We start from the raw sequence: 12,230 nt of genomic DNA on the forward strand, positions 1-12,230 counted from the left end.
GCCTCGTTGCAGGGTGTTGCGGAAGAGCTTCAGATGAAGGGTGTCAGTAGAAGCAACACTCCGCTGATTGAAGCAGAGGAAGACGAGGCAGCTCGCACGCCCGTCGGCCGGTTGTCATTACTCTGTAGCGCCAGTAACTCTGGCATCTGGGTACATTCGCCAAGACGCGTGGCATAATGGGAAACCGGAATGACAGGCCCGACACAATCAGGATGACTGGAACAGGGACATGCCAGGGCACAATATGTTGGAATGAGAGCAGATGAAGAAATTTGAATGGAATCCTACATAAGGACTGATGGTCATCTGTAATGCACGCATTGATGAAAATAATCACAATTGACAATATGGCACCTTAACTCGATCATGTTGTGCGAGTCTGTGTGTGGGAGAAACACGCAGAGGAGACTTTGTTTTTTTTTGTTGTATTTATTTCTTCTTTTTTTTGGATGAGGGGGTGGGGTGGCAGATGGTTGAATCACTTAAGTCCCACACATTGCCTTTTGCACAGTGAGGGTGGCTTGAACTGTCACTGCAGTAGCAGCCCACAGAAGGAAAAGAGCAAAATCAATATTTGCTCACAGCTTCCAAACACTTTCAGCTCAACTTCGAGGCAGCTTGAAAAAAAAAGGAGACATCCATCTTCAATTATGGCCAAATTCTTCATAAAGCCATACAGGTGCCCCAGAGTCTGCAGTGTCATAGCAATATATTATGGAATCTGTTTATAAGGTATATTTAAAAACAATGTCACTTTGATTTCAAGGCTTTGATAGCATACAAAGTCACAACTGTACAGCATACGTAAATATGAATGTGGCCCAGGTTTTAGAATATTGGTGTAATCCTTTACATTAATCAGACAACTATTACACATTCATTTTATTGAAAACCATTTCATAAATTGGATATACAAATGGAACCTGGATATTGTCTCAAACTCCAGTGAAATTCCAATCACACCCTGGCAAGTAGACTGTGAATTTGTTGTCTCTTGCGTGGCACTTTAATAATTTGCACGGATGGCGTCTGTGGGACACTGCATCGCAGATAGTGGCTTATGTACTGTATGTAATGAGGGTATTCGTTATGCAATATAGTGTCTAGCTTGTTCAAGAGCTTATCATGTGGCAGCCAGCGTCCAAGCAGCCCCTGTAATGGGAAAAAAGGCAAAGACGACAGCTGCCCCTAGCATGTCTGTTCAAAAATTGGGATAAAAAGATGTGTTCCTTTGAGAATTCGGGTTAGGATGCCGTGGTTTGCGACGCTGGGAAGCTGTCTGAAATTCTACGATAATACTGGGGGCTGCGTACATTTGTGTCTGAGAGCACCGGTGACCTTTTATTCACTCGCCACAATGATCGCAAAAGTCTTTGGAAAAGCCGGGACGTACCTGTGCCGACAAAAGAGACCCGTTTCCCTGATCCACTTCCTTTGTTGTCGTAATTGTTTACTGGAAGGCTGATGAGAGACAGCGGCTCGAACGAGTCCCCGGGCTGCCGACCGGATGATCGGTGTTGTTCCATTTTTAACAATCAAGTACAGGAATAAAAACAACAGCAGAAAAGGTTAATGTATTCCAGTTTCTTTCACTGTGGAAATGACTACATTTTAAAGGAGGGAAAACTTGCTAAATGATGAGCCTTTTTCTTTGATTTGCATTTATTCTCAATGTACAGGTGATCAAACACACAACGATGTCTTGTCACGCCTATGTAATATATAAGGTGTCTGAGAAGGAGAGAAGCACCGTGAGCAATACCACAAAATTCTATATCACTGTAGAAAATATCCGTAAAGTACCTGACAAGGTTTGATTGATGGCTTCTGTGTAAAAATGTTTCATCATCTCAAGACGCTAATAACCCCATATGTGTAAAGGGGCAGCATCTGCTTCAAGGATTCAAGCAGGCTCTTAATGCTCTGTGCACGCAATGCTTCAAACATCTGCAATTTTCACAGGAACAACACTGCTATGCATGCAGAGATGTGCCTGTACAGCATAGCTGCTAATGGTTGGAAACCAAAAATAAAGAAAAAGAAGTCCCATGCAATGGACTTTTATTGTTGTTTTTCATTTACCATGAGAAAAAAAAATATATACATCTTTTGATTTCCACTGCCGTTCCATCAGGAAAGTAGTGCAAGCGTTTTGCGAGATCGCTCATTGTTTTTGTCAGCAGAAATCTGAAAGCTTCAGCATTAAATCCACGGGGTAACTGCAACAATTTTGGCTGACGCGAACCAGCGATCCTGCATTTGCAAAGCAAACACATTGTGGTATATGGTCAGGTCTTTACCACACAGCTGCTGTGAAAGAAACCCCTGAGCCCCAAAAGTGGAATATATCACTGCGTTCCCTATCAAAATAACAACAACAAATGACAAAGCTAGTCTCTCTTCCATTCAAAGCAGCCAGTGTAGCTCCAATGTGCCTATGACAGAAACGGCACATGATACAGCTGGGAACTGAACCTAAAACAGGAACAGGGTGTCACCTCTGCACACCACTCACGGGTCCACACCAGGGTGTCACCTCTGCACACCACTCACGGGTCCACACCAGGGTGTCACCTCTGCACACCACTCACGGGTCCACACCAGGGTGTCACCTCTGCCCACCACTCACGGGTCCACACCAGGGTGTCACCTCTGCACACCACTCACGGGTCCACACCAGGGTGTCACCTCTGCACACCACTCACGGGTCCACACCAGGGTGTCACCTCTGCACACCACTCACGGGTCCACACCAGGGTGTCACCTCTGTACACCACTCACGGGTCCACACCAGGGTGTCACCTCTGCACACCACTCACGGGTCCACACCAGGGTGTCACCTCTGCACACCACTCACGGGTCCACACCAGGGTGTCACCTCTGTACACCACTCACGGGTCCACACCAGGGTGTCACCTCTGCACACCACTCACGGGTCCACACCAGGGTGTCACCTCTGCACACCACTCACGGGTCCACACCAGGGTGTCACCTCTGCACACCACTCACGGGTCCACACCAGGGTGTCACCTCTGCACACCACTCACGGGTCCACACCAGGGTGTCACCTCTGCACACCACTCACGGGTCCACACCAGGGTGTCACCTCTGCACACCACTCACGGGTCCACACCAGGGTGTCAACTCTGTACACCACTCACGGGTCCACACCAGGGTGTCACCTCTGCACACCACTCACGGGTCCACACCAGGGTGTCACCTCTGCACACCACTCACGGGTCCACACCAGGGTGTCACCTCTGCACACCACTCACGGGTCCACACCAGGGTGTCACCTCTGCACACCACTCACGGGTCCACACCAGGGTGTCAACTCTGTACACCACTCACGGGTCCACACCAGGGTGTCACCTCTGCACACCACTCACGGGTCCACACCAGGGTGTCACCTCTGCACACCACTCACGGGTCCACACCAGGGTGTCACCTCTGCACACCACTCACGGGTCCACACCAGGGTGTCACCTCTGTACACCACTCACGGGTCCACACCAGGGTGTCACCTCTGCACACCACTCACGGGTCCACACCAGGGTGTCACCTCTGCACACCACTCACGGGTCCACACCAGGGTGTCACCTCTGCACACCGCTCACGGGTCCACACCAGGGTGTCACCTCTGTACACCACTCACGGGTCCACACCAGGGTGTCACCTCTGCACACCACTCACGGGTCCACACCAGGGTGTCACCTCTGTACACCACTCACGGGTCCACACCAGGGTGTCACCTCTGCACACCACTCACGGGTCCACACCAGGGTGTCACCTCTGCACACCACTCACGGGTCCACACCAGGGTGTCACCTCTGTACACCACTCACGGGTCCACACCAGGGTGTCACCTCTGCACACCACTCACGGGTCCACACCAGGGTGTCACCTCTGCACACCACTCACGGGTCCACACCAGGGTGTCACCTCTGTACACCACTCACGGGTCCACACCAGGGTGTCACCTCTGTACACCACTCACGGGTCCACACCAGGGTGTCACCTCTGCACACCACTCACGGGTCCACACCAGGGTGTCACCTCTTGTGGTGTCACAAAACCATTTTGCTAAACAGGTTGCACGAACATGTCTGTAAAGGTGACCTGGTTCATGACTACATAATAATCACAGCGATATGACAGATTTGTCAGGGCAAATATGAATTCACAGGAAGAAGGCTGAGGATAATCATATTAGCAGGGTGACATTTGGCAATTCATGAGCTGGAGGCTCTGGGTGACCTTTACAGAAACATATGGTTTAGTGGTGAATACCTGTAGTGAATGGTGTAGTGGAGGAGACACGCGTCTCCTCCATCCTGTTCTCCATGGACCACAAAATTTCCATAAAGCACCAGTACAGCTTTACTACTTAAAAGCCCAAGTTAATTTGTTCCCTGGTACTTTTTGTCAATCTAACCTTGAGATGGTGCTTGAAAACATGCCACTGTTCCACAGCGTGTGTAATGACTTACATGTCCTGTGATCATTTAGAGTAGGATCCACCTAACCAGATACAGAACACTCTAGCAAAAGATATAGGTATTAAAGATATAGGTATATAAGATGACCTCCTGGTTTGAATAAGAAACATCAGATGTAGGTTAGAAGAAAACAGTGTGTGCTTCATACGTCGCCATCTCCTCCCCTTCTCAGACACCTGCTCCAGTCACTTTAAATCCATGCCAATTACATCTCCCCCCTTCTCTCTGACAGAGTTATTTATATGTGACAAAAGAGAGATTATGACTCCTCTTGTTATTTGGCCAGGCAGATGGTAGTGTTCTTCTGATCAGGGCCAGTTGGCCACCAAAGCGCCAGGATCTCAGTGGGCTGCACATGCACAGCTGGCAGGCCATCTCCCGAATGGAAGAGTGCATGAATTATTTGATTACTTACTGCTGATGGCCACATGGGAGCCATTTCATTAATTCATGCCTTGCCTCCTCACCCAGTGCAATGAATATACTACTTCAGCATATCTATGATGCTGACGGTGCCTCTGCTGGATTCCTTACAGCCTGACAATCTAATATGTAAGTATAGAATATGTGCGTTAACTTACTATGGGTCAGATAAGCACAGATTGCTGCCCGCCTGTGGGCTATAAATGCCAGGCAGGTGGCGGAGAGCTACGACCATGGAGCTGAACCTGGACATGTCCATAACTGTGATTAAGGAATGGCACTATCGCTGCTGCACCTCCACTATGAAAGCTGTTCTACAGATTTTTTTTCTTCTTCAATGCAACAGACAAGCCTCATGTAGTATGCTGTGGAATCGAGATTCAGAAGGCAACATCGTGTTTACAGAGCACGTTAAAATGACTAAACAAAATAAAATATACTGAAATGAAGTTGAATTTTAAGCACTCCAGACATGACCTTTCCTAAGGTTGTCTAACATTTGGTCTCAATAGTACTAAGCCATTGTGGAAGATAGGACTGGCTAGGGGACGGGGACAGTGCATTCAGACGACTGGCAGGCTTCAGAGACTTCCGTCCCTGCCACTTGCTTCGCCTCGTCACCCTGATTCCGTGTGGCTCCTACCGACGGAAGAGAGCCAGTCCGCCTGGCGATTACACACCCTCACCACGGGTGCTGCTTCCTGATTTGCTGCCGCTAAACTGATTCGGAAACCGAGGGAGATGTCTGATAGCAGGGTAATTGAAAATGAATGATCAGACATCGCCCCCAAGCAGAGCAGTTGCACCGAGTGGTGGAGGGGGGTTTGGTGGTGGCAGGGTGGGGTTTCTACAAGGGCTCAGTCACTGTTTGGAAGGCATGCAGTCAGACCCGTGAACTGCTCATGGCTTTAGATGTGCACTGTGTGGGCCTGGAATTGTGTGGCCTAGATTTTAGCAGAGTGACACAGTTGTACAAGTAATGTACCTCTTTGCAGGTGAAGTAGTGTCATCTTCTCTATGTGTGCGTAATAAATTGCTCTACTTGATCCCACTATGGTGAAGCACTTATAACAGTTCTTTCCCTCTGCATAAGGGACCATCTACTCAGTTTCTATGAAGAGCATCAGTAAAATGTAATGGTAATTTACTCAATTTACACAATACTTACTCGAGGTTGACTTCATTACTTTGCACTTCCAGTGCCATTGTATGACATCGGAAATGTCCAACTTTTGTTTAGTGTATCACAATGGTGGTCTAGTTAGGCACCAGAGTAGGGAGTCAGGAGCACGGAGTCCTCAAGAATATGAAAGGTCACACTTTCATGGACAAAAGGAACAAAGGATCTCTCTCACTTTCTTGAGGACAAATTTAATACAAGTAGAGAATCTACATGGTGTGGTAGATTGAAATGTTTTGCATTTTTCTTTTAGCTTAGTAACACTGAAATAATTCATTGAACAGTCAATTATTAGTCCAATAACAGGACTATTTCCTTGCTTCCCTGGCCTTAACATGAAAGAATGTCTCTATAAAAACACACACATGAGAATATATATATATATATATATATATATATATATATATATATATATATATATCAGTAGCGAACCGTGACCTTTAAACCTGGGCCCGCTACCCCCCCCCCTCCCCCCCGAAATTTTTTTTTTCCTTTCTTAATAAACTAAATAAAGAAAAACTGAGACGACAGTACAGCTTTAAAAACGCAATAAACAATAATATCTGTACTAGATAACATCTTAAGCAAAATAAGTTTCCAAACAAAATAAGGTTCACAGCTCCGTGGTTCTCGGAAGCGGAATATGTAAACAACGCGCACGAGGACGTCAAAGGGATGAATCGAAACTAGCTAGCGATGGTGCTAACGACAGCTAGCGTCGCCACAGCGGGCGGAAATTATCATACAGTTAAGCCCGCCCACTAAGAGAGAAGATATGATTGGTCAATTTTGCTGTCATTTGAAACTGGTATTGCGCTGAATTATAACTGCCAGGCCCTCTGTAAACGAACAGCGGGCATCACAGTCCTGATAGGGGGAGACACAGGCTCACAGGCTTCCACTCAACCCCTCACCTTCCAACACAGATTGAATAGACACGGGTGAATATTTTATTTGCTTATATTTTTGTAATTGTTTAGATGTCGAATGTCAAACTGTAAGTAGATAAAATAAAATTGGATAATTATATATATAATGCTTTAAGAATATTTTAGGCCCTCTGAGAGGGCGTAGAGGGCCCTGACGGTTCCCCACTGATATATATATATATATATATATAATATTCCACACAAGATTTCCAGAGAGACAGGACGTTTCAGACGGATGAAGGACTTCTGTCTGAAATGTCCTATTTCTCTGGAAACGTTGTGTTCTTCAGTGTGAAATTTAAATATATAATATGTTTAGGAGATCTAAGAGGTGTTTTGTTGAAATGGGTCTTGATAGACAAGAAGAGCTTGCCAAATACTAACCAACTGACAAAACTGACCAAACCCATTTCAGAAACAAATCGACCTTTTACATATTACCAGGTATATATTAGTTCACCAAGCCATAACTTTAAGAATAATTAAAAGGGGTTCCAACTTTAAGCACACATGTATCACTTTCAAAAGAACCTGAGTCACATCATCACAGCAGGTCTGCAGCTTCTAGCAGAGGTACGGGACAGGGATGTTTTCAGAGTAACGTTTAAAAACGGCGACATATTTTTTAATAGAAAATCCCGAGGCTATTTATTACATTGGGTGCATGTTGTTGCACGTTCCAGACCTTCAGTTTGATGACTGGTTGTATTGAGAATAATTTACTGCGACAGAAAATGCCCCTTACCACCCCCCACCCGCCAAACCACCCCCACCAACCCTCCTCAAAAAAGGTACATGCAATGCATAGGAGCAATCTTTCAAAAATGTATTCAGAAACTGCAAATCCACCAGTTTAGTTGTGCATGTCTGTGTTTTATGAATATTTATGGCATGAGAATTCAGTTGGAAAGAAGCGTAATGTTATTTCCTGGTTGGATGGCATTCTTTCATGTTTAAGTGCCACTTCTTGTGTGCTGTTAAATGTTATGTATTGCTGTAAACTTTCCTAATTGTACTCAAGACACTCCATGCCTTAAGACCATTGCTGTAAGCTGTGAAGTGAATGTGCAGTTTTTACTGCTTAGATTTGAGGTAATGGAGACATCTTGAAAAGCCATCCTTGAGTTTATATTATATGAGAATAGCATGTTCAGTTTGAAGACACTTGGTCTAGCAGTCAGTATAGCAAACATTTTGTAAATATTGGCGATATTGAATGTGTGGCCATTTCTGGGTATGGTATATTCCATGGCTCCATTTGTGCCTGTGAAATCGTTTTAGATGATGGTGGGATTAGGGAGAATGATGACATGGTCCTTGTGTGGAATTGCTTTTATATCAGTCACTGTAACAGTACAGTTTATTTCAGCAGTGAAATGCTGTACGTAACCTTGCTGAAAGGCACTCGTAAGGTTTTCTCTGGAGCTGATTTACCATACACACATGTAGGAACATGTTGCACTACGGTGTATAGTTACCAAATATACAGAAAATAGTCCAATATGGCCAAAGCCTAAAACCTTCTTCAGATAAACAATGGTCTTCTGTAGAAACTGGGACCATTTTAACTGTACTACAAGCCAAAGGTGTTTGTTTTCCTAAAACCAATGTCCAGTCTGAAATTTGAAGTAGACTGTGATGTGATATTAAAAAGCTTGATTAATTTACAAAAGGAATTTGTCTTACTGTGCAGTATGCAGTATCGGCCGCTGCAAATTCTTTCAAAACACTATGAAATTCATAAAGAGAAATATGAAAGGAGATGAGGTGAAAATGAAGGGAATATGGGTTCTTTTTCTCCTTTATTTATAGAGGGCTGTTTTATTTAGAGTTTGGTAGGAGAGTGTACAAGCAGCCTGCATTAAAATGATGTTGGTTTTGTGATAAATGAGCACTCCTGTTGCTGTTTGATGCTCACTGGGCATCCCGAAGAGTCTTTTTCATAGCAGTCATCCGTTGTCAGGAATTTCACAAGCAGACGTTTTGGTGTAATGTTGCACAGAGCGAAGCTACCCTCAGATGCAGGGCCACAGTGACGCAGGATTTCATGAAAAATGCACAGCTACAGTTTATTAATAATGAAAGGAAGACTCACCATCAATTATATATCACAATGTTTTCTCTCTGATGTGTCATTTCCTGCAAGCTTTAAGGATTTGATTTAAGCATATTTGCGTCTTCTTGTGAAGAAAGTGACACTTTGCCATATCTCAAAATAAGCAAAATAATTTGCATATGACTGTGTAAACACTCACCAACCACGCATTCCGGACCTCGGAATACCGGAAGTATAAAACTAACCGTGTTTCCTGAGATTGCCACTGAAAGCGAAATTGAGATTTCTACCACATTTGCCAAGGTCAGTCGGGTCAAGTCTCTCATTAACCCTTTAAAAAAAACATTGTCTCTGCCTTTAATGCCGCCTAACGGGCTTTACTGATTTTGAAGGGCTCACGCGTATTTATTACCATATATTAATTTGGTGGACAGAAAGGTGGGTGGAGTGTCGCAACGGGAGGTGAGGTGCGACATTTCAAATTCGTTGGCGCTACATTAGATTCGAACCCATTTTGACTTAAAACCGCGCGTGCGCCACCTCCTCCACGGACCTGCTCTTATCGCAACGTGCAACACGACATTTTCCTCCCTTGAAGCAGACACATAAAGACGTGTTCAATTTCTCACACCCATGGACGTAGTTTTGATTTCATAAGTGGGGGGGACACAACCTGGGGTGGCGAACTGTTAAGCGGGGGGGGGGGGGGGGGGGGGGGGGGTGCTGCATGATCCTAGTGCTAGATTTGTCGCTATTTGAATATTGGTTTTTTTACCGTTAAAAAGTGGGGGGGACATGACTTCGTCACTACTTAAATATTTGGTTTTAACTGTAAAAACTGGGGGGGACCAAAACCGGCTTTTGAAAAAGTGGGGGGGACATGTCCCCCCCGTCCCCCCCCAAAACTACGTCCGTGCTCACACCGAATCCACAAACAGCACCCTACTAAAATATATTTACCTACCAAAATATAACTGATTTCATTTTTTCCCCTTAGGGAAACGCCATTCAGTTTTGACTATTTGAATTAGACAGTTGTCAGGGCATTACGCATGGATAGTGCTTAAATTTAAACGAATTTAAATTAGTCAGCTCACAATTCTCATCACAGTGATCATCGATGATAATAGTAATATGTAATTATTGCTTATATTGTTGTGTTTAATTAAAAGATTATAGATAACATAATATGATGATGATGATAATAATATAGATTATTATTGTAATTAGTGCCATATATTTTGGCGACCTTATACAAACAAGTAGGCTACGTCTGTTTCCGTATCTGTGAATGTATTTTAACACAGTTTCTGCAAGCTCGCTGCCGTGACGAAACTGTCACTGCAATATGTGTCGTCGGCTTTTAAAGGTTAATGTGACTCGATATTGCGACGACACACCTAACCGCATGTTGATTGTGTATTCAGTCTAAGCCAACTCCTTTATTATTGCGCCCCTCTATGCCGAATTGGTGACTCTGTCGCCAGTCATGAAAACAACAAACAACATTTTTGCCACTCCAAAACGCGCCGCAGTCTTACGCCTTATTTGTGCGCTTGCTCAGTGTTCACAAACAAGCCCCATGTCTCCATAAGGCCAATGTCCCCAGAGACTGCATCTATTAACTTATTCACTCATTCTTGTTCCACTCTTCCTCCCTCTATTTTGCCAGAATGTAAACAAGCTCTTTGCAACCGAAGCACCCCTGGGTGTCTTATAGCTACAAGGTGATAGTAGGATTCTACTCCCTCCTACCATCAACCTTGTCTTGCCTTCTCCTATCCCTCCTATCCCTTCCTCCTCCTACTACTCTCTCTCTCTCTCTCTCTCTCTCTCTCTCTCTCTCTCTCTCTCTCTCTCTCTCTCTCTCTCTCTCTCTCTCAGACACACACACACACACACACACACACACACACACACATACACATCTGGCACACTTTTACCTTGCAGATGTAAGTGCTGCTTTGCAATGAAGGTGTGACACATCACAGTGAGGATCCCCAGAGTCCCTTCAGTCTACAAGATGTAGTGCCTCACTCCGGGGTGGTAAAGACACACTTTAGAGCATTTGGGTCAATTACACAATACTCCTGAATCCCAGGGGGTAATAAAGTAACACAAGCGAAGAATATTCACCTTTGATACGTTTAAATTCATTATGCACATAATCATCATTAAATGTATGTATCCAGTGATGATTATTATCTTTTGAGCATGTATGCATCCTCATTCTCTTCTTTTGTTAGTTGTGTCCAGATGGCTTTATTTTTAAGAATTAATGATATCGGCCTCACCCTCTCTGCCTCTCTACTGCGCTGTGTGAGCACAAACTCGAGGCATAACGCTTCACTTCCTCCCTCATTAAAGCCCACCTCTCCCCCTTAGCTGTTGAGTTTGGTATTAAAGCGCCATGCACGGCTCGGCTGACGGTCTGTGACTCATCTAGCTGCGATCAGAATTGAAGGCTGATCTTAGGCAACACACGCAGCCTCGTTGCTACCTCTGCCTCTCGTTGAGCAGCTACGCCAATTGTGTTCCTGCGAGACACGACCGGCTGTCAGTGTGTCCTGCGCTACGATGCCATTGTTGTTGTCTACTGTAGTTTCATCCACAATATTGGATTCATTCAACCCATGGCGTCTCATGCTTCACAACACTGAGGATTGATTGTACATGCAAGCAATGCTAATAGTCCTACGATGGTGTTAATAATTTATGAGGGGGTACCATGTGTGGATAAATAAGATGAATGTGCCATAGAAAGAGCAAATAAGGGTAGTTTTTGCTGTTTGTTTGTTTGTTTGTTTTTGTACACCAAGTCGGACCAAAATGTATCTGAGGGAGGCCCTAGCCTTGTGACAAACTATCTCATAAGTTAACATTAGTCGAGCGTTCATTTATGTATCAACATTTAAAAACATGAAAACATGCAGAGTAAACACTGATCAAATTTTGAATTTCATTAAATCTCTTATTCATTAATTATTTGTGCTACCATTGCCAGACTGGCAGGCACAACTTGCTTCAGGCAAAGCACTGTTTCACTTAAGTATTTTAATTAAAGCTACGTTGACACTTGACATTTTCATATTCAGCATAATTTACCATATTCTAGGTTTATTAGCAACACTGGTTATATTGCA

The sequence above is a fragment of the Brachyhypopomus gauderio genome, chromosome 1 (genome assembly GCF_052324685.1).
Source record: "Brachyhypopomus gauderio isolate BG-103 chromosome 1, BGAUD_0.2, whole genome shotgun sequence".
Lineage (NCBI taxonomy): Eukaryota > Metazoa > Chordata > Actinopteri > Gymnotiformes > Hypopomidae > Brachyhypopomus > Brachyhypopomus gauderio.